Raw genomic sequence first — 23,189 nt, forward strand, 5'->3', positions numbered from 1 at the left:
TGTGGGACATCGTAGTGATATCCGATGGCTTGACTTATCCGTGGCTGGATTCAACCTCTCAACCTTCTCCCCCACCCCTCTTACCATGAGGTTCCAGCAATATCTAGTTGCATCCAGAGCTCTCTGGCCTAAAACTAATCAATAGGCTTGCAAGTGCCTTGATTCAGTTCAATCCTTCAGTGCTTCTTCCTCTGTTAAATAAAGTAGCCAGAGGGAAAGGGGCGGGGGGGGGTGGGCGGGACTGAAGGGATCACGAAGCCAAGACACAGCTGATTAAAAAGATCACAGACGCGCAAGAATTGTTAGGACTGAATCAAAGGGAGGCAATTAGGAGCCGGTCCACGCCAAGTCAAGTGAGTGTTGATTCCCCTTCGGTGGGGGGCCGGCTGATCCTGACGGATACACCTTCTCTCCAAGTAGGTGAAGTAGGTGGGCGTTAAGGCTCCATTTCCCATTCTACCCTCCAGATTTGACCACGCCCCCGGTGGCCTTCCAGGACTGGCCTCCAGTGCCAGAACTTGCCAGGCTCCAGGAAAAGTCACAAATTGCAGAGATGATGCCTGGTGTACAAACTTATGAAGGGCTTAACGCGTGGGTTTGGTAGTTGGAGAGAGGAAAGATGAGCAGAGAGGCTGGGCTGGGGAAGGGTGCACTGGGAACACTTTGCAAAGGATCGCAGTGCCTCTGGGAAGAGATGCCTCAGCACCTTTACACCCTGCCATCCAAACTGTGCAAACCCAACTGTTCATCCTCTTGCTGCTTTGCCAGGGATTTAAAAAGCACTCTTCTGATCTTTCTCGGCTCTCTTGGGTTTCCGTTTCCTGAACAGCGCTTTTGAGCTGTCCAGGGTACTTCAACATGTTCTTCTTAAACAGAAGAAGCTGACCCTTGTTCTTACTAAAAAAGCAAAAACAAAAACAAAACCAGAACGATTTTAACTTCAAAAAGGTATTAGTTTTCTTCCCAGTCTTCTACTCACTTTTGAACAATTTCTATTCTCAAAGGCATTTGTGTTTTATTCTTTGCTGTATATTAAAACAAACTAAAAAACAAAACAAAATAAAACCCCCCAAACTTTCCTAGAACGTAGGTGTTTTGAATTTATGCCAGTGTTTTGTGGTTAGTATGCACTGATTCAAAATTTTAGCATATCCTTCCAAAATCCAGGGGCAAGCGACATCTTTATTTTATTTGATACCCTTCAAGTTTAGGAAGGTCTCATTCCTTTTTATTAAAAGACAGAGCTCAGCATGGCTCTGTGATTAGGTAACTTCTGATATTTTCATTTCCCTTACTGAGCTGCTGCTTCTAGGTTGGATTCATTTTATTTGCCTGCCCCTTTTCAAAGAGAGATGGACAAAGTCACCCAAGTAGATCAGAGCTCTGAGCTCTGAGTAAGGTCAAAGGTTCTTACATGTAAAAAGATGGATAAAAATAGAGGGAGGGTTGGAAAATACAGCTAGGACACTTGTGTTAATAATGTACACCAATAAAGGCCAAAATTTTCTCATTTATCTCTGATGGGAAGATTCTGATGGCTTCATAAGATCAAACTCAACCCATATCTTAACAGGGTGATTCTCTGTGTCTGTTACATAAAAAGATATACTGGTCCATGGCAGGAGTGGATGTTTTGAATGATTGGGTGAGAAAAGCTTGTCTGTAATGAAACCAAGGGTCTACTTATATGTTATCATGTGAAAACTCCTGTGGCCAGAAAATTTCTGTCTTCCCTGTGAGTGGTCGGCCTCATTTTTATTCTTCCAGACACAGGTCCAACATACTTGACTGAGACACAGATGAGGTACAGTGAGTTTCCCAGCATCAGACCACCACTTACTACAATTTCTAAATGTTTCTTTAAAAATAGTTGCTCTAAGGTTTGTGAGGTTTTTCTTTCTTAATTGTAAAAAGACTTCAAAAGATTTGCTGTTTATCTCCAGGTCTCTAATAGCAACAAGGCATTTTGCTTATATTATTGGTTTGTCTTGAGGGGACTCTGCTTTCAGAGACTTTAATTAAGAGGTGCTTGTTCTAAAATGCTTCTTGATCTGTGTATAGGTTTCTGATTAAAAATAACTCATTTAAGTTAGTAGGAAGCAAAGGTATTATCTGTTTACAGAGAAGTTTTATATAGTTTTCTAAAAAGTAGAAGAACAAGGATTCTTTTCATTATCAGGTGGGATTTGAGTCTATTATTATGACTGAAAACATTAAGATTATACTGACTATAAGAAATAATCACAGAGGATAAAAATGTGTTCATGGTGGAATCTTTCTCATCTGAATTTGAATGTTTTGGAACCCAAATGAATGCACTGACAACATTTGCACCATTTCTTCATCTGTTTTCACTTTGAAAACTCCCTAAAATATAACACTGTGGGCCATCACAGCCACTTTTATCCACACAAATAAAGGATTTTGACATTTAGAGGAAGTAAGTAGTCAATGTGGTGTGTAATTAGTGCCCCACAATTTCAGAGGGGTCTAAATCCAGAACAAAGAATGAAAGAGTACTCTGATGGTAACAACCTGGCTGATTAAGTTCAAGTCTTTATACAGTTGGGAAAAATCACTTCATGAGTCTTTGCATTTTTTAAGCAGAGATGTGACAAGATCCATATTCCATGTGTCCTTAAGAAGAAAAGGGATAAATTTGTTTTCTATATTTGATCTCTCCATTTTAATCTTATTAATATTTTAAAACAAAATAAACAAAAACTCCCATGAATCCATGCAATAACCAAAGTCATATTTCCTTGGCAACAGTAGCCAGTACATTGGAGTTACAAAATATCAGGACAGAAAATTTTAAATACATTCAAAATAAAATGTCACATGGTTCAAGACCATTCTTTAGTGCATGAAAACTGACCTCCCCTCTATAAGTATAGAGTTGTCTTTCTCCTGATTGAATGTAGATGGTAAAGAACAAATTGCAGATTTTAATTCTTTTAGGCACATTCCCCAGCTTCTTATAATTTTTTGCTTTTGAGAGAAGCATGTTATGAATTTAGTCTGGGGTCACAAATCTATTCTTTGGGTGAGGTGTTTATGTGAAGGTGCTGGTAAATACAAACTTGAGCTCAATTAATGGGTCAGGTAAGATGCACTATCTTTTTTTTTTTTTTTTTTTGACGCACTATCTTTTCTATCCTATTTGAAATAGACCAGCTTCAATTAGCATTAACTGAATCAGTAAATATCTGCTAAAACTTATGATTGTTTAATAGTAGTGCCTACACATATTTTCTATGTTTTTTTTTTGTACTAGAAATCTCAGTTATGTGAGAGCTTTATGTTTGCTCTATGAGCTAGAAAGTATATATGATACTACGTGTATAGTATATATTTTCTCCTATACTGGCATGTCCTGGGAAGTCCTTTATTTGTCTGCTGTGTTTTGGAAAGCCTCTTGAGAACTACTAGCTTTTATTTCAGTAAATATTGAAGGCCTAAAGGCAAGTTTTAAAAAGAAGAAAGTGATAAGGATGCCTTTTGGGGGAAGGTTTATGTCAGACCTATGGCTTTAGTACACTCCACAAGGTGGGGGAGCCCATTTAAGCTGGTATCTGATGGGCTCATCTCTAAACTGTGAACAATAACTTTATCATTTTGAATGTGTGACTCTTGGAACTGGAAGAGGACTTGAGGATAATATACTGATTCTAACTATTTAATTTGACAGGTGTCAAAGCTAAAACTCAGGGAGATGACTTGCTTAAAATCAGGAAACTCATTCAATGGCCCTCTTGATCCTTCCCCTCATAAAGAGCCTCAAGTTCCCTGGGGATAATAACTGTAGTGGCACCAACCTCTGGTGCCATGTGTACCAATCATCTTTATTAGTATGAGTTGGGGATTCTTGGGGAGGCGTCTCCTGCCTCCATTGAAATGTTTGGAGGAGCAGGCTTGGGACTTTATATTGGTCTCTCTTGGAGTCAGTGTAATATTTACCCAATAGATGTGATTAAATTTGTACAAAGTCATTGTCTGCAGCCATCTCTGTTAATGTGCATATTTTGTGAAGAATTGCTCATGCATAGTTTTAGCTTTCTATTTTAAATGTCACAACCGAGTTAATAAACAGAGAGTTTATGAATGTTTACAGTTCCTTGAACACACAAGGGAATTCTTTATTCTGTTTTAAATTGAAGCTCTGTTTAAAAAGAACAAATTTTCTTAAACGTTTCTTTTACATCTCTGGCTCAGAATATAATACTTCTAACTTCATTTTCCTTATTACTTAGAAAACTAGAGAAATTTTTCCTTGGAAACACCAGGGGGAAAACACAGTAACCCTAGAGACCTTCTCAGGTTTAATGTGTATTTTTGACTGAAAGGACTCCTTCCTTCTCCAAGAGATCTCGAGTCATTATAGGGAAATTTGAGGGAGAGGAGGAACAAAATTAGGCCGGTAGGGGTCCAAGGCCAGGCAAGAACAAGGATGAGTCTGGAAGGGCTGGCTGGAGAAGAGGCCTTAGTATGGACAGCCGCTAGAGGGCGCCGGTGCACCGGCGGAGCTCACCTCCGGGGCCCACGAGCCGGGCTTCTAAGCTAAGGGATGGGGCAAAGGAACTCTGGAGTTTGCCCAGGTATGAGGTATCGGGTTTCCCAGACGCATTTGACCCTCTAGCCCAGACTGCTTTGCTGCAGCGAGGGGATAAAATGTTCTAGTGCCTAATTAGGTTGCTCAGTGTCTGGGCAGCCAGAACTCCACCTGACAGGCCGGCTTGGAGTCTGATTGCCCTTTGTTTCTTTACACTTGAGTTCTGCTATCAAAGAACTCTGTATCCAGAAATACCTGCTTTGAATCTTGGGCGTACAGTTTTCAAGCTATAGGCCTTGGGCAGGTCACTTTACCTGAGTGAGTGTTAGCCTCTGAAAAATGGAGCAAATAATGATTGTGAACGTGAAGCGTTTAAGTGTCTGGCATTTTAACAGGCCGGCAGGTCCTGGGTCCTGCTCCCCTTCTCTGGGTAGCGGTCCCAGCACTTACTCCTTTCTGTCTGGGCCTCTTTCCTGTATCCTCACTCCTTTTTCCTCAGAAGAAGGGTCTCATTTACCCATCTGTTGAACAATAATTGGTCACATTATTTATGCCAAAAAGCTATGTGAGGCACACTGGGGATTAGTGTAAAGTTCCTCTCCTTGAAGTCACAGACTTGAGGGGCAGAGAGGCTGGTGAGAAAAAAACATGAAAAGCCCCGGTGGTGTGAGGAGAGAGAGGAAGGAATGATGCAGGCTGGAGGCAAAGGAACCATTTGCTTTGTCTGGAAGAACCTGGAAAGTGGTTCTTTACGAGTCCTGCCGCACTCGGGTGTTTTTTCATCTTCTGGAATTTTAAGGAATCATGTTGAAGGAAGGTAATTCTGAGGAAGGAAGGGGTGGGTGGCAGGTCATTCAGCAGGCACGCGGGTTTATATTTTTTCTAGCAGTGCTAATAAAGATTCTGAAATCAACTTGTACCACTCCCCTGTATATATTAATTTTATTAATATCATAATAAAATAAATGCCTAAATAAATGACTTTCTCCATTTAAAGAGGAAAATGACTTTGAAGGAAATATGACAGAAATATAATAACCACCCCCAAGAACTCTTACCACTAAATAATGGGTATGAAACAAAGTAAATAATAATTCTGTTTTTAAAATATTGAAAGGTGTATTTAATACAAATATCAGTGAAATATAGTAAGGGCAATAGAATGGGCAAAAGCAATACTTTATCGTTATCATTAAAATGGCCCCCAAAGTTTTTAATTTGTTAGTAGATACTGGAATTATAGGATATCTGATAAGTAGGATACCTGTCTTTGTTATCTTTGACACAGATGATTCAGCAGGTAATTTGGAGACAATTCAGTGGCAAAATGGAAAAGTAAAGGAGATTTGCACTGACATTGTACTGCTGCGAAACCAGGGACAGGTACCTTGGATCATATATGTTAATGTTACCTGGCCAGGTAGACTGCAGAGCTGCTGAGAAGCCACGGTCTGACTTCTTTTGCTTAAAGTCTAGACTTGACAGATTGTAAATCATATTGGAGGAAAGTAATGATAGAAGGAAAAAGGTGGAAACAATTTATTTGGGGGGACAGCTAATAATGCTCATCAGATCTACTGGCCTGATTTAATTTTAAAAAGATAGGAAAGTAAACACTTCTTATGGAATCAGAGAATGTGAGAGCTGGGCAATCCTATAAAATCAGGCACACTCCCTCCCATTTTCTAGGCCCAGCAAGCTGGTGGGCAGTTGAGCTATGGCAAGGATAGAGGCTTCTTCAGACGTGGACCTGTGTTCTTCTCCGGCCTTCCCCTATCTCTCCTCTCCACTGTGTGCTTCGTGAGGGGAGGACTCTTGTTCACAACTGAATCCAAAACAGTACCTTAGTAATTGCTCAGAAAATTTTGGTTGATTGAATGAACTAGGTGGTTTCTTTCTTTCTTACTATTATCCAGGAAATATGCCAAGAAATCACTGGGTTGCAATGCAGATTGATAAAGGCGAATGTTTGTTCAGTTTTATGATGATTAGGGCTCAAGCTTTGAAAGTCAATAGACCTGGCTCTGCCACTCAGTGGCTGTTTGGCTTTGGTCAAATTACTAAACCTCTCTGTGCCTTATTTCCTCATTTGTAAAAATGAGAATAAAACTATGTGAGTAGAAGAGGACCTGAGCTATGGTAGATTTATATATTAAGTATTGGTTTGTCTTACTTTCCCACTTTTGTTCTCTGTTCTTTCTAGGAAGATTTAAAGTGGGGTACAGTACTTTTTAGAAGTAATTTTAACGTATTTCAGATGATGCATATTTATCACACAGAAAAAAATAAAATTGAATTATACTATGTGTAAACATAAATGCATATACAATCACTAAACGTGCATATTCTGTGAGTTAGGTAATATTAGTCCCATTTTATAAATAATTTAGTCGGCAACTAGGAAGGAAGAAGAGCCAAAACTAAGTTGCCCCACCCCAGTTACAAGACTAGGGCACTGTTCTCAAATCCATGCTTCACGTGATCTTTGTTTTTTTAGGCTCAGACCTTCTAAGTTGAAGTTAGTTTTATGCCTTCTTACAGCCTGGCTGTGTTCTAGTGTCTGTTACATGGGTGTGTGTGGATGTGGCTTCTCCCCTAGAAGTTACAAGCTCTTCTGAGTAGCAGCTATGTGGCTCGTCTTGACAAGACTCTGGAGAACCTAGAACCTTTTGGTACATGGTATAATCCCTCTGTCTTCTATGCGCCTGCTCATTCCCTTAGCAAATATCCTGCACCCAGACCAAGCAAGCGTTTAACTTACTCAAAATCTACTCTACATCCTTTCTCATTTATTCAAAATACAAATCAATCATTGCTTTCTGCCAGGCCAGAAACAGACATCTAGTGCATTTGACTTTATGTTTCTCCTATCTTTGTCCAAAAAAAATTCTAGATGGCCAGAAAAAGCAACAATTTGAGCACTCTCTCTGATATGAAAGTCCAAAATGTTACAAGTATAAAATATTCGTTTCTGAGAATGCATGTCTGTAAGTACAAATCAGAATCCTCTGAGGATTTGTTAAAACCCAGAACAATGGGCCTCACCTTTGCAGTTTCTCCATAGTTGACCACCTCCCTGTACCAGCCACCTCCTGAAATTGTCCTAATTTTAGAGACTGGACATGCACCACAGGTACTTATCAGTATAATAGGCTTGGCCTAGTTCCTTAGGTTGACCAGTTTCTTACTATCTCTGGAGAGGTCAGCTTACAGAGATTCTACTGTATTAATAAGTGGGTCTAGGATAGGAGCGATTTCTGGAAAGTTCCCATGTGATGCTGATGCTGTTAGTTTGGAGATAACACTTTGAGAACCAATACCTTACATTTTTACTTAGATAAGCCATGCATTTTCTCTCCTGTGTAGTACAACTAAGAACAGAATAAGTGGTAAAGAGAGGGATTTGGCATTACTGAGCACCTGAGACGTTACCATATACCAGGTACCTTGCCCATCACTTAAAACATATTGTCCTTTTTGATCCTCACACCCACCCTGTCAATCAGTTCATGATTATTGCTGAGTCCCTATCATGTATCAGGGAATCTGTTGTACTAGACTTGGGGAATATGGAATGAACAAGATAGACCAATTCCTGACCTTCTAGATATATTTTAGGGAGGAGGACATGATAAAGCAAATTCAGTAAGTGTGGTTAGTTTGAGCCAAAGACAGTGGAAGACCAGAGAGGTTAAGTAGCTTGGCTATGGTTACATAGCAAGTGAGAGAGGAGACAGAACTTAAAACTTAAAAATCATCTTACTCCAAAATGTACAATTCTTACCCTAAAACAAAGTGCTTAAATTTTTGGTGTCAGGGATCCTTTATACTCTTAAGAAATTGTTGAAGACCCCAAGGAGCTTTATTCATGTGTGTTGAATCTATCTATATTTACTGTACTAGAAGTTAAAAGAAATTTACCCTTTTAGAACTGCTGTACTAAACTATGTTGCAAAGAGTAACCTTCTCCCTAGACTCTAAACTCTAATTTATTTTGATCAAAAAGGAAAAACTTCTTCTAAACATTTATTTCTTTCAAACACGAGGGCCTTTTTTATGCGTTGGTCTGTATTTCTCATATACATGATGATTTCCTAAAGAGAATGTTAACCTGGCTCGGCGCCTGTAACACAGTGGTTATGGCGCCAGCCACATACACTGAGGGAGCCGGGTTTGAACCCAGCCCAGGCCAGCTAAACAACAATAACAACTGCAACAAAAAATAGCTGGATATTGTGATAGGAGCCTGTAGTCCCAGCTACTTGGGAAGCTGAGTCAAGGGAATCACTTAAGCCCAAAAGTTTGAGGTTACAGTGAGCTGTGATGCCATGGCACTCTACCAAGGGCAACATAGTGAGACTGTCTCAAAAAAAAAAAAAAGAAAAAGAAAAGAAAAGGCTAACTTGCTTTGGAATTGTTTTTTAAACCTGTGTATATATATCTATCTACATATATATTTTTATATATATAAATATACACATATAAAAATACACATATTTATATATATTTAAAATTTGTAGATATTTATATTTTATTTTATTATAAAATATTTTTATTATTTATATTTATTTATTTATATGTAGATATTTATATTTTATATGTATTTGTAGATATATATATCTATAGATATATAACAGATATATGTAGATATATATTATATATGTAATATATAATATATATCTATTATATATCTATAGATATTTATATATCTACACATACATATAAATTAGAAAAGCAAAGTTCAAAGTATCAGTTGTAGCCAAACTAAAGTGAGATGGTTTTATTATGCATTGAAAGATCTCTTTCTTAGCGGAGAGCTTTTTGAAAAACAACAGTTCATAAAAGTGAGGAGCGTTGCCTTTGATTGAGTACATGCCACTGCAAGGGAAGCCCAAGGAAGCACTGGAGGAGCCACCTCTGCTGCTTTATTACAGCACGAGAAGTAGATGAATGATTGGATTCGGGTGCTTGAGGCTTTCCTAGAACGTTGGCGGCGGAGTCGTGTTTAATCGTGGGTTAATGTCTGAAATACTGCCCTTTCCCATCATTTTTATTTGTTATCTAATGGAAATGAGACATCCTAGTAGATATTTTCCTTTGGTGTGTAATGGTTCGTGGTTGTTCAGACAATCTAGCTCTGAATGCTTTATGGAGTCGTTAAGTTTTACTATGTAAAGTCAACCAAATCAGAGCTGACATAACTCAGTGTCGTTCTCAATTGGTGATCAATGAATTCAATCTCCTTTTAATTTTATAGAAGCAGTGAACAAAAGGGGATGCAGTAAGATTAGTGCAGTTATTTTGAGGTAGCAGATCCTTGGATAAGAAGTGAGGAAAGAGGGAATCAGATAATCATCTATTTGGTCCTTTTGACACCAGATTTATGTTACACTGAACAACACTGAAAACTTTAATCCAGATATTTGATGTCACAACTCAGCACTAAAACAAACGAATGGGAAAGAGCCAAGGCTAGGTGATCATTTTTCCCCTTTGATTGGAGCTGGAATTCACCATGAAGCATCTCTGCCAGCTGACCTTCTGCATGTGGACTCGTTTCCGTGGCCTCTTTGTGCACAGAAAGCACATTTCTGGAGCAAGGAAATTGCAGGAAGATCCAAGCATAAGTGCTTGTACCAAGTTGTACCTCCCTTTTATTTCCCATCAAATGGGAGTCTGTGCTTCGAACCAGGAGGCCTCCTCCTGGGAACACTTATAGCCAAGTGTCTTATGATGTTTTTAAGTTGTGAGCTTCAGCTTCTTTCCCAGAATTCTCAAGTTCTGACCAATGATCTCATGTGAACAATATACATTCTCTCTTCCAGTGATGAACCCTGTTGGTTTCGTAGATTTCCAGGGCTGCTTTTAAGAACCTCTTTTTCTCTAAAGTAGACACTATCAGGGGAAATAGCTGGGTCCTCCTGTTTCTTGCCCACCCACCTCTGCTCTCAGAGTGAATGGCCTTAGGGAAGACCAGACCTGCTCTCTCTGAGACTATGTGTCTGCCCTGTATTTGGCTTGCCAACCAAGCGGAACAGCCCAGAAATAGCCTTGACGCCTCCAGCAGAAATGGTTGAGAGTTATTTTCCGTGGGAGTGGAACAATGGGACCCTGACTACTACCATGGGAACATCATCTTCCCTAAGTTGGGGGGAAAGGATAATATTCAGTTAGGGAGGCTTAGTGTTTGGTTACTTAGAAACTCCTTCCCCTCTTTGTTTACATGATCAGAAACAATTACATTTATTATTCTCATTCCCTTCCAGTGTTTTATAAATAATTCCAATATTCGGTTATTGTGTTCAATGTGTAAGCTCCTTGTTTTGTGATTTTTTTTTCTTTATCCATATATGTTTAACTACTATGAATCTGAAGGAGGTCTGGAATAAAATAAGATTTGGTTAAGGCAAAATGAAACCTGTAGCCTACAAAGGTCATTATCAAATGAGATCCAATAGGGTAGGGGTCAGCCAACTATAGCCCATGGGCCAATTCCAGCGAGCAGACTTTTTTGTAAGTAAAGTTGTGTAGGAACTCAGTCACACCTGGTATTGCATATAGGTTCTTTCACACTTCCGTGGCAGAGATGAATAGTTTCAAAAGAGATCGTATGACCTGCAAAGCCTACTCTCTGGCTCTTGATAGAAAAAAGATCTCCAGCTTCTGCACTGGGGGCATATTTTTATTATATTTGTCCATTTCCAGACGGGAAACTTACATAGGTTTCAAAAACCCAAGAAGACATTGCTCTGAAATATGGACCATGGGCCAAACAGCTACGTGGTAAAACTTTGTTGCTATTCATTGTGAGGATTGTGTGCACAGTATATAGGTGTCCTGAATGATTGTGTATTTCTAGATGGATGATTTAAGGTGTTGGTTATATTTCTCCATTTATCAAATCAAGGTATCTTATTTAGTCTCTAAGGCTCCTTCTTGCATAGACATTCTACATAGTATTAACAAAAGAGGAGGTGAGGCAAACAGAATCACCCTTGGTGCCTCTGTGCTCCAGTGTGCCAAAGTGACAGTCATCAGTCTCTTGAGTCACCACCAGTCAAATTCACTTAGCATCAGCTGGAATTATTAGGCAAATATAAAAAGCATGACCAGCTGCTATCATGGTGTTATCAAGTGTCTTACCTGGACAGAAACAAGACGATTTAAGAGGTGAGAGCGTCAGACTTAGGCTGGATGCTTGTTCCGAGTTGGTTTATGGAGATAGGGTTGTAAACACATTGTTTATTGTTTGTGCGCAGCAGCTCTTGCCCTTGTTTTTAAATGTGTGGGTGCAATCTTAGGCATGTTGCAGATGTGCAGGGCTAGGGTTAACAGTACCCTGGAGTCATGTACTGTGAGTGCCCGAGGTTCCTTCACTCAAGCACCAAAGTCATATGTGGACATCACACTTCCACTAGTTTCCCAAATTATTGTTCCCGGAGGTGGAGAGATATGGATGGATTTCTTGGTAGTGGATGGAGGGGAGAGGTGATGGCGGTCACCTGGCTTTTACTGTCCTTCACTCCCAGGGGAGAAATATGAGACTTGTCTCCCTGGGAGAAAGGTGTGAGCTTTGTGGTGTGATCTGGGTAGCTGACTCCCAATTCAAAGCATATGCTCTGCCTCACTGTAGAAACTGGAGTTCTCACTGCTTCCTTACCTAAGGAGACAGTCAGGATTTCCATCTGCTCAGCTCTACAGATTTGACCATGGGGTTATCATTTATTAATTCAGACATTTGGGAGGGAGACAGGCTGGCTCTGCTGAGAGGCGAGCAGAGCCCCAGCTTCAGCCCCCGCACAGAATCCCAGGCTGCACCCAGGGTCTTCGCAGGCACTGCAGCCTCCAGAGTGCTGGGGTTTGGACGGAGCAGCCCTGCCTGGCTCCCATCCCTGGTAAGTGAGTTACTCACTGTGGCAGGAAGGACAGCTGAGAACAGGCAGGCTGTGAGCATTCAGGGCTGAGGAGGGAGGAAGCCGCTCACAAGCTCTTGGCTTCCATGTGTAGGACCCAAACCATTTTTTTTTTCCATTTGGGAAGAGAAGAGGAGAGGAATCGGCTGGGGCTGACGCCAGTGTGATGTGGTTCGTGCCGTGTTCTGACTCTGGCACCTTTAAGCTCCAACTTGGAACTGGTTTACTTTAATTTAGAGAGTGATGGTGGTGGTGAGAATGTGCTTAAGGAAGTGCCACACCTGACGTAGGTGGTCGGGCTGGAGAGCACAGGCAGGCAACGGTCAGGTGGACACAAAGCCATGCTGCGTGCATAGACATTGGGCCTCCTGTTCAAAGGACAGCACAGCATTTGTTTCTGTCTAGGCTTTTTGTTTTGAGAACTTCTGATTCTCATTCAAAGTTTTGAAAACCATTAGTCAAAAAAAAAAAAAAAAAGGCAGAGTCTTTGCCTTTTGTTTTGATCTGCTAATCAAGAACATAAGTTTGGCTAATGTTACACTTCAATAAAATGACAACATTAAGTCAAGTGAGAGCATTATGGCAAATTTTCCCAAAGGCTGAGTTTCCTATCGGCTGCCTTATCATTCCGTTTTTAAAAACAAATGGGCAAATCATATGATTGTAAATCTTTCCTTATTTCTTTATATATATGTGTGTGTGTATATACATGTATCTTCGTATGCCCCAATAATGTATACATTTATCTTTATTTGTCAAATTCAGTTTTAGATGTATTATGTGACATATTAATGCAATACTGTACCTACTACTTTGAATCAAAGTTATTTACATTTTTGATCTAAAATAACAGCTTTATGAGAACTTCTACCACTTCATAGAGGGCTTAGATGTGCAGTTAAGATAAAGTCTTAAAGTGGAAGAGTCTTGTTGTAAGCCATGGGACCATTTCAACAGCTTATAAATGAAAATGCTAAAATTTGTTCCTACAAAATGGGTCGTAATTTAAAACTTTAATTCTTACTTGCCTTATTTGTAAATGTTGATGCTGGCATTGAGAACCTCAGAGTTTTTCCTATTTTCTTGTTTCACAACTCCTGAGGAACATGGAAAAGAAAAGGTAATAAAGGAAAATCTTTTCAAGATAAAACATGATTCATAGAGGTGACAGCCGTGCCATATGTGAACAGTGATTAACAGCTACAGAGTCTGCAAATGGCTTCTTAAAAATAAAGTGATAAAGCAGATTTTCCCATTATTTCATGTTTCAGTGCTTGCTCAAGTGCGTCGGCCTGATTTTTCTAGGCTTTATTTTATTCTGTAGCAATAGAATCACTCTTCATGTCCCGGCAGTGCTATAGTGAGGCTTGCTTAAATATTTCACATGCATCCCTGGTTATTCTTTCAGCAATATTTTCAATTTCATGACAATGATGTGGCATATTGAAACTATAACCTCTTCTAAAGCTGCTCATTTTATTCCTGTAGAGCGAGTTTGGGTGGGCAGATGTGAAAGCATTCTCGAGGCTTGCCCATTTGGAACTGGTTTATTTTAATTTAGAGAGCCACCGCAGTGGTGAGAATGTGCTTAATGAAGTGTCACAAGTTTAAATGACTTTCCCCAGCAGACACAGGCTCCAGGGCTGGTGGGCATAGACAGACAGACGGAAATAAGGGAAGAAAGTCTCCACTTCAAAATTTAGTTGTTGTTTAGAGAATGCATTTTCATAAACTTCAGTTGCCTTTGATACACTGACCAATTACTCTTCCCGGATTAGTAAGCACCTGGCGATTTAATTGCTTGGCTTCTCCTCAGGGAATGGGGTGATAGTTTTAAGATCTCGTTTAGGTCACAGTACCCTTAGAGAATCTGCTATGGACTGTCTTACCTAAACATCAAATACGCAGTCTGCATGCAGTTCCAGGGGTGTATGGGCCTCCCTTAAGCATAGAACATCTTCTTTTCCTATGGGGAATCTTTTCCTTGTTTCATCAATAGACACATTCTCCATGGCAAACTTTTGAAAAAATATGTATGTTAACATTCACAACCTAGTGGCATCACTATTAGCAAAGGGGACAGCAGGGCTGGGGATGTCTTTTTAAGGGTTAGCATTATTAAGGCTTAGCATTTGCCAAGGTCTGGGCATCCAACCTTCCTGTGTTGCCTGGGGCATACTCTGAGTTGAGCATATGGGTCCTCAGGGGTGGGCAGAGGATGGGGAGCACCTCAGGGAGTTGGCAGTGCGGCAGTTATGGCTGCATGCCAATGAATGTCCTCAAAGGCACTCCCCTGGCCACCACCCTGTGGAGACTCAGAGCCCTGATTCCCTGATGGGCTGCCCAGGAAACTGGTGGACTGAGCATGTCATGTGATGCCTTGGCACTAATAAGAAGAGAACTCCTGGTGGAGGGCCAGTGGCACCCCAGGCTTTTGCCCATACATGCTCTAGAGCTCCACACTCTGAGCCGAAATGCAGCTTTTTGGGGGCTGAGGATCAGTGGTACTATACTCTCAGGAGATGGTGGGTGCCGGCCAGTGAGCACCATATTGACATTGAAAGTGGTTCACACACAGCTGCGTGCAGGTGCATCAACGAGCCTGGAACACAGTGCACTGTAAGGCATCAGGAACTATTTTGGAAATAGAAAGAGAAGAAGCATAAAAATGGAAGAGCCAGAAGCACAAGGGTAAGACTTGTCCTCCAATCCATCCTTTCCCCTTTTTTCCATCCTCCCTCCTCTTCTTTCCATCCTTTTTTCTACTCTTTTTTTCTGTTTCTTCCATCTTCTCTCCTTCCATCCTTCCCTTCCTCATTTTCTCTTATCATTAGTTTTTTTTTTTCCTTCCATCCATTCTTTCCTTCTTTACCTCCTTTCTTCAATTCAACAGACATTCTCAGCTGTCTGCTGGGTACTGTTTGTTCTTAGCGTGCATGGAAATTTAATTCTCTCTCTTTCACAACAAGTCTACCTTCACATTACTGAGGGAAACTTTTGTCCTGTGTTAACGTTTCCTCAATTCCTTCTTTCTTCCCTGCCTGTCCTACTCAAGTAATCAGTTAGCATATATTGAATACCTACCATGTATCATTTATTGCCTTAAAGAGAAGAGAGAAAATGATGAACTTCACTCTATGGGAAGTCAATTATATTTAGGAATTGAAGTAAACATTCGTAAAAAGCTGGAAAATTATAATTTACAGCAGACATTAAAGAAGACCTAAATAAATGGATTAGAACACAATTGTAAAAAAAAAAAAATGTATCAGTGTAACCTGGCTTATTGTACCCTCAATGAATCCCCAAAAATAAAAAAATAAAAAAAATGTAAAAAGCCAAGTAATAGTGTAACAGTAACATGATGTCATAAGCAAGAACATGAGATGCTGCATGACAGTGTGAACATTATTGTTAGATGAGTAGAACATGGATCATTTTGAGTTCTGAGAATGGGACGACATTTTTTGGGACAAACAGATTTGGGAAGGTTTTTCTAGAGGACTATAAACTAGGTTTACAAATAGAATTTTAATATTCAGAGGGGAGAGAAAATTGTAATTTAGAAACTGTTGTTAGTAAGCATTCAGTGTGGGATTGGTCTTTATTTTTGTTACCTTCATTTTCTTTTTTTCCTTAATTAAACCATAGCTGTGTACATTAATGCAATCATGGGGATCCATGCACTAGTTTCATATACAATTTGAAATATTTTCATCAAACTGGTTAACATAGCCTTCCTGGCATTTTCTTAGTTATTGTGTTAAGACATTTATATTCTACATTTAGTAAGTTTCACAGGGGAACCTGCTTTCCTCTCCCAGGGCTCCTTTGACTTCTCTTTCCCTTCTGGGCACTGCCATCTCCTCTTTGGTTTTCCCCAAATGCCATTTCACTTCAGCTGGTGATGGGCTAGGGGTGTCATCTAGTCCATCTCAGCCCATGCCTCCATCAGTCCATCAATCACTTCATGTCGCAGGTAAAAAGCTACTTGCAATGGAAGGTTAAGTTGAAGAGAGAGAGTTGAAATGTGATTTCCGGCTTGGTGGTTGAAATTCCAACATTTAAATTTTGTCAGATCTTGAGTAAGCCAAAACATTCTTAAGCTAATGGTCTGATGTGCTGGAATCTCAGAGAGTCTGAAGTCAAGGGCTTGGGTTGGAATTCCTAGTTGGACTCATCCAGTATGATTGAGTCCTATCCAGGATTGATACCTAGCATGCCATCAGATTTTTGTTTTCTTTTTACTGCAGCAGCTCAGGGCTGAAAGGATCTCACAGGTTATCTTGCCTTTTACGTTTTCCAACTCTTTAGGCCAGGAAAAATCTGTTTCTTTGCTCTTTGATATGTACATTTAACCTGTGTTCTTGGACATTTTCATAGGAAATGTGTGGTATAAACAGAAATTGATTTAAATTATGTTTTTTAAATATCCCCAACACTTAATATAAGGTATATTTTATTTTATATTTCTGAGAGGCCCTGATCCTAGCCTTATGTCTGGGTCTTTTTGTGGAAGTGACTTGAATAAAATCCATCTCAGACACTGTATTGTCAGCCTAGCCAGGGAAGTTAAAGATTCTACGTTTATTCCCTCTGAAGTCTGCATTTCTCTGTGACCCATCTGATCCTTCTGGTGGCTTAGCCTCATCAGCAGCAGTGCTTGGGAGATATAGATGGTTGGGATCCCCTGTGCTTGTGGCTTTTGATTTTTGCCCTTAAGTAAAGAAAATATTTTTTATCAAATATTTGGTGGGATGCTTAAGATATAAATTTTCTAATTGGTACATTTTCATTGGTTAATGCAAAGCTCACACTCTGACATCATGCTATATGTCAGAAATACATGTTTAGGGTGGGTATATTACGGGCGTGCATGTGTTTGAGGGGTTAGAATGAAGGATTCCTTTTCCATCAAAGGACAGTGGGTGATTGTTAGAGTTTTCCTTCTCTTCATTATCAGGTGAAATCTGGTTGAAATCATTATCTTCTAGCAGAAAGGAAGGGAGATGATGTGCCTGCTGGTAAATATAAGCCTCACAATAAGTTAGCCAAGAATGGTATTGTCAAAAGGCAACTTTGAGACTATTTTATTCAACTTCCTGTGTTATAAATAAGAGGAACCTAAGCCCACAGATGTGCAGTAATTTGAGCCAAAGTGATACAGCAGATTAAAGATAAGCCAAGATCAGAGTATAGGTTCTTTGACTCTTGGAAATAATTAGATGGAAAGAATCTCTGTACCCTATTATGAAAATATGTTAGACAAAGAATGCAATGATAAATAATTTAAATATTTGAGCAGCAGAATAAATCAGTTTTGTTCTATATTGGGAGTGATTTAACAGAATTTTGAAGACAAGTTTTCAAACTAGGAGATAAAATTGTTTTTAAAAATACAGAGAGCTTTTATAAAAATATATGGCATGTGTTTTAAAATATTCTTGGTTACAAAAAGTCAGATTTGTTGCATACATATTCTCATAGCATGATGTAATGACTTTGGAGATGTTCACTTGCTCAAAAACTATCAGTAACTGTTTTGTGAATGACAGAAGCCAAGAACAAAATATATTAAAGGACAATAGAAGTAGATTCCTCTTCATATGCCATGGAATGCAATCAAAACTGTAATTAGACTATATTTCCTATTCCCAGATGTCAATATGAGACTAAAATAGCTTATGGATTTAAAACATTTTAAGAAAAAAAAAAAGAAAGAAAATGGAAATAATCTGGACATTGAGGAAAGAAAAATCAGGTGATCACAGTCATAATTTCTAGCATAAGTTTGACTGTGCCTTCTCCTCCTTAGCTGACCATGGCCCTCACCTCAGTCACTAGGAAATTCAGGATGGTTGGTTCTAGCTCTTTTCAGGAGCAGCATCTTGGGGAGATGGAGAGAGAGAGAGAGAAGGATATGGCTGGCCCTAGGGCCATTTCCTCTGCCAAGGCCCCAGGGAAGGCTCTGAGAGGGTGCACTATTCCCAGCTGCAGGAGATCCCCAGGGCATTCCCCCTTGAGGCTATTGAAGAAGGGCACACTTTGCAGAGTTGCAGACTCACCTTCCCCTGTCTTTCACCATAGCAGCTGCTCCCTATAGCAGCCTCTCCCCATAGTAGCCTCTGCCCATAACAGCCTCTCCTCATAGCAGCCTCTCCCCATAATAGCCTCTCCCCATAGGAACCCCTCCCCATAGCAGCCTCTTCCCATGGCAGCCTCTCCCCATAGCAGCCCCTCCCCACAGCAGCCATCCCCCTCTGCCTGGCTCCCCTTTAAGAGCCCTCAAGACAGTATGGCATTTCCCACCCCAGGTCAGAGTACAGCAGGATGAGTTTACAGGCAATGGCTTAGCTTCAACTCAGCCTTTTTCTTTGTTGCCACCTTCAAGAGCTACCTACCACTGGCATCAACCCAAATATTTATTGATCACCTATATTGGTTTTGTTATTAGAAGCTGTATTACCTAGCACAGGCTCTGGAGCTGGGATACTTGGGTTCAAATGCAGGACACAGCTACAAGAGGAACCCTACCTAAAAAATGCAAACACTGTGACCTAGTTGTTTGTATCCTCACATTAATCTGAAAACAAAAAATAAAACAAACAGATACTGGCTCTGCCATCTGCAGCTGTGTGATCTTTGCCAAGTTGATTCAACCTCTTTATGCCCCAGTGCCATTATTTGCCAATATAGAATAATAATAATAATAATAGTAATTCCCAACTCTTAGGTTGTTATAAGGTTATTAAATGAGAACCTCTGTTGAGAATTTTAATCATGAAAAGAAAATGAGAAGGGTCTGAAAATAGTTTGAAGATTGCCATGGCCCAGAATAATTGTTCCTAATTGTTAGCAATTATTATATTATTTTAATCTATACAGACACTAAGCAAGAGCATAATAATACTAAGAAGTACAAAATACTATCCTTACCTTGGAAGAAGTATGGTCTAGTTTGGATAGCTGAACATTTTTCAATTTTGAAGAAAGAAGCTGGTCTTGTGCTTTGATATCTAGCAAAGGATGCCTTGTGATGACCTGTGATGCTGATATCTGATGATAAAGCACCATCCTTCCCTGCTACTGTTTGTAAGATGTGGATGGAGCAGAGGTTCTGTTTCCCAGTAAAGGGTAAAGTACCTAGTCAATTTAATGTCTTCCAGATCCTGGTCCTCTGAGAAATCCTGCCTGGGTTTCATATACCCCTGCAAAGGCAAAGCTTTTGGCTATTCAGGCATAATTCTATGTAATTACCTAAATAAATATAATATAGGTGAATTTTTAAATCTGCTATTATTGGGACCCTGTTTTTGGTTGTTGGCCCTTTAGCAACCCAGGATAATGTAGAAAAGAGACCAGCCTGACTAGCAGAATCTTGTATTAGTTATCTGATGTCATGATGTGAAGACAGATGCTGTGGGAACTAGATTTGGGATATTTTTTCTATTACTGCATGATCCCAGTGTTCCCATTTTAGTTCTTTCCCAAGTCAATGACAATCAAGGGCAGAGTCTGAGGAAGGACTTCCCTCCATTGCTGTCTTGCATTGTAATGTCTATATTTGTCCAGGAGCATCACCCCTCGGTGGCTTTCACAGCTGTGTCTATACACTGGGCTCAGGTTCTGCCCATTCACGCCCAGCAGTACCTGTGGCAGAGGTCAGCACACTGGGGCAGAGTCAAATCTAGCCTACCACCTGATTTTAGGTGGGAGACTATCACCTGTTTTGTAAAGAAAGCCTTACTGAAACGCATGAGTGGAGACTCGTGACTTTATATATTGCCGATGGCTTTTCATGCTACAATGGCAGAATTGGATGGTTGTGACAGAGATCCACAAAGCCAAAAAAATGTGTATTTTTCTTCTTAGTAAAAGTTTGCTGATCTTTGACCTAAAGATTGGACATGCTGATCTCATAAGGATGAGGGAGAAATAGTTCCAAGGTAATATAAGAAGCAGAAATCACTGAGGTTCTGTAGATAGAACCTTGGAAATTCAGGACATGGAGGGATGGGATGAGAGTAATAAAGATGCCTATAGAACAAGGGGGATGAAGTATTAACTGGAATACTTTTGACACAGGTTCCTATAGCTTAAGCTGTAGTATGTAGTACCTCCTCTAATTCCAATTGAAATTGCTCCTAATAAAATGCCTTATTTATCTCAAAACAAAAGGAATATAAAATACTGCAGAGGTGGGAAATTTAATGTGTTTCTTTGAGATGAGGCCTTCTCTCTCATAGCCGTTCCGTGCTGGCTGGTTACAATTTCAAAGCAAAACTCTATTTTGGGATTTGACCTTGCATTTTTAAGCATTGATTCTGAACTAGATGATTAGGTTTCGCTGCCCCAGCTACCAGAGCCCCCTCACTCCTTTGCAGGTATTGGGTTTTTCTGGACCACCAGCTATGTGTGAAATGTCCCAAAGGAACCCACACCATGGCAAGTGGTTTGCCATTCCCCCTTCCCTTGTTAACCGGACCACAAGGAAGACTATTAACAAAGGAGTTTGAAATCCAGCCTTTTTGACCAATGAATCTTGCATAAAAGTTCAGGAGCTACTTCTTTTCCATGAATAGCTAATCCTGTCTGTACTGATCCATGCCCTGTGACAATGCATTTCTGTGACTTTGAGCACCCCCCTTTCTAGAACACAAAGAGGCCTCTGTGGACCGGATCCCTGGGACACTGTACTCAGCAGGTTATTCACCCTGGCTCAGGACTGCCTCCATCCATTCAGGGTGACATTGCTAATTTGCACAAAGGTGCCCTGCGGGCTAGCAGCAGTCCCATTCCTTTCTCTCTCTGAGCTTCAGTTTCACTAGCTAGGGGAAACAGAGGTAAATGACTTCCAAGACATCTTCTAGCTCTTTGATTTGAAGGCCTTGGGAGGCAGTCTGTGTGGGTTGGAGAGCAGTTCTCTTCATGCTCTGTGGTGCTCCCCTGCCTGGGGTGCCTTTGAAGCCAGCAGGAAAAGCCATGTGCCAGGAAATCCATGGGGCTTTGAAAGAAAGGAGCTCCTGAGTTGCTTTAAGGACAGGCTCCTGAAAACTGGAGAGAACTGTGGAAGGCGGAGAGTATGTCAGACCAAAGGCAAGTGTCACTAGGTCTGGCCTCATTTTGTGTTGGAACAGTGAAGAGGGGCCATAGTCCCTCTGGCTCCATGCGCCGGGAAGACAGTGACATGTGTCTAAGTGTCATGTGTGGACAATCCTTTTCTCCCTGACCAGGCCATCACTGGGCTTATACTTGGCCTCCAAAAATAGAGACCTGGACACAAGAATGTCCAGACACCTGGGTTGAGCAAAGGAATATAACTGAGGAAGGTCAATGAAGCCCCCTGTGGGTTATTTATTATGTATGCAGTGGTAAGGCTCACCTTGCTGATGCCAAAGGACCTTTTAAGGGACGAGGCCACAGGTGTGAGTATCTTTGAGCTCTTGCGAAACTCAAGGTCTGATTCCGTAAGTATTTGGTAGATTTCTTTTAAATACTGCGTTTTGTCTCCACCCCTTCCTTTGTTGAGCTTTAATCAGTGCTCAGTTACTTGTAGCTGTGTGAAGACGTGCTGCTACCTGCTTTCTTCTTATCTCATGTAATTTAAACTGCACACCTGCTACCAGGTTAGGTGTGGCTGTTCTGTCCGCATTTGGCTAGAGGAGGCTGAGGCTCACTGGAGGTAGATAACCTACCCAAGGCCAAAGAGCTCTAAAGTTTTATACCTGAGATTCAAATCCAGATCCTCTACCCAGATGACAGCACTTTCCAGGGCTATCCCTGTACCTCCCATTATTGCCTCCAATGCAGTTAATTTAATCACCAATGCAATGAGACTATGGCCAAAGAGAGCCATAGTCTGTATTCAGAGATAATATAACCCAGGGGTTCTCAGTCTTAGCACTGTTAGTCTCACCCAGCACTAGATAATAGTTTGTTGTGGGAGCCTCTCCTGTGCATTCCAAGAATCTTAACAGCATCTTGGCCTTTGCCCAGTTGGTGTCTGTAGAAGCCCTCTCACCTTCCCCCAACTCAGTTGGAACAACCCAGAATACTTCCAGCTTTGCAAAATGTCCCTGGGGGCAAAACTGTCCCTGGTAAAGTGAGAATCTGTGACATAAGCCAATGTGAACTTGACTTTAAAGAAAAAAAAAAATCTGGCGGCGCCTATGGCTCAAGGAATAGGGCGCCGGTCCCATATGCCAGAGGTGGCAGGTTCTAAACCTAGCCCCGGCCAAAAACCAAAAAAAAAAAAAAAAGAAAAGAAAAAAAATCTCTGCATATATAATTGTCTTCCTTTCCTCCTCTTTTTGCATCCAAATTCTGACTTGGGATCAACTTCCTGCCTGGCTAGCATCCTGGAGTATGTCGCTGGAACCCCTTGCCTTCCTGGCACCTTCCCAAATTTCTCAGACACCCTCTTTGAGCCTGGAGCCTTCTAGGGAAAATATTAAGAACCAACTAGCTATGAAAACAGTGTGCTCTTCCTGGTGCTAAGTGCCTCTGCTCAAGCAGTAAAATGCTTCAGTGGCATGAACATATGGCCTCAACATGGCCTCTGAAAACCATGCTGGGTGTTTAACAAGCATGGAGAGAAGGACAGGCTGTGCTGAGCTTCAGAAACTTATAGAATAGAACCTCATCTCCTCCAGAAGCAGAAATTCCTCAGGGATCTTGACTCCACATCCATCTAGGCCAAGGTGTTTTGGGGAAGAGGGCTGGTG

General features: G+C 40.7%; 1 protein-coding gene across 2 annotated transcripts in view; it reads left to right on the forward strand.

The window, feature by feature from the left end:
• Positions 1-23,189, forward strand: part of CPNE4 (copine 4) — a 521,673-nt gene that overhangs the window by 6,052 nt on the left and 492,432 nt on the right. The window lies entirely within an intron of this gene.

Source organism: Nycticebus coucang, chromosome 8 (genome assembly GCF_027406575.1).
Source record: "Nycticebus coucang isolate mNycCou1 chromosome 8, mNycCou1.pri, whole genome shotgun sequence".
Lineage (NCBI taxonomy): Eukaryota > Metazoa > Chordata > Mammalia > Primates > Lorisidae > Nycticebus > Nycticebus coucang.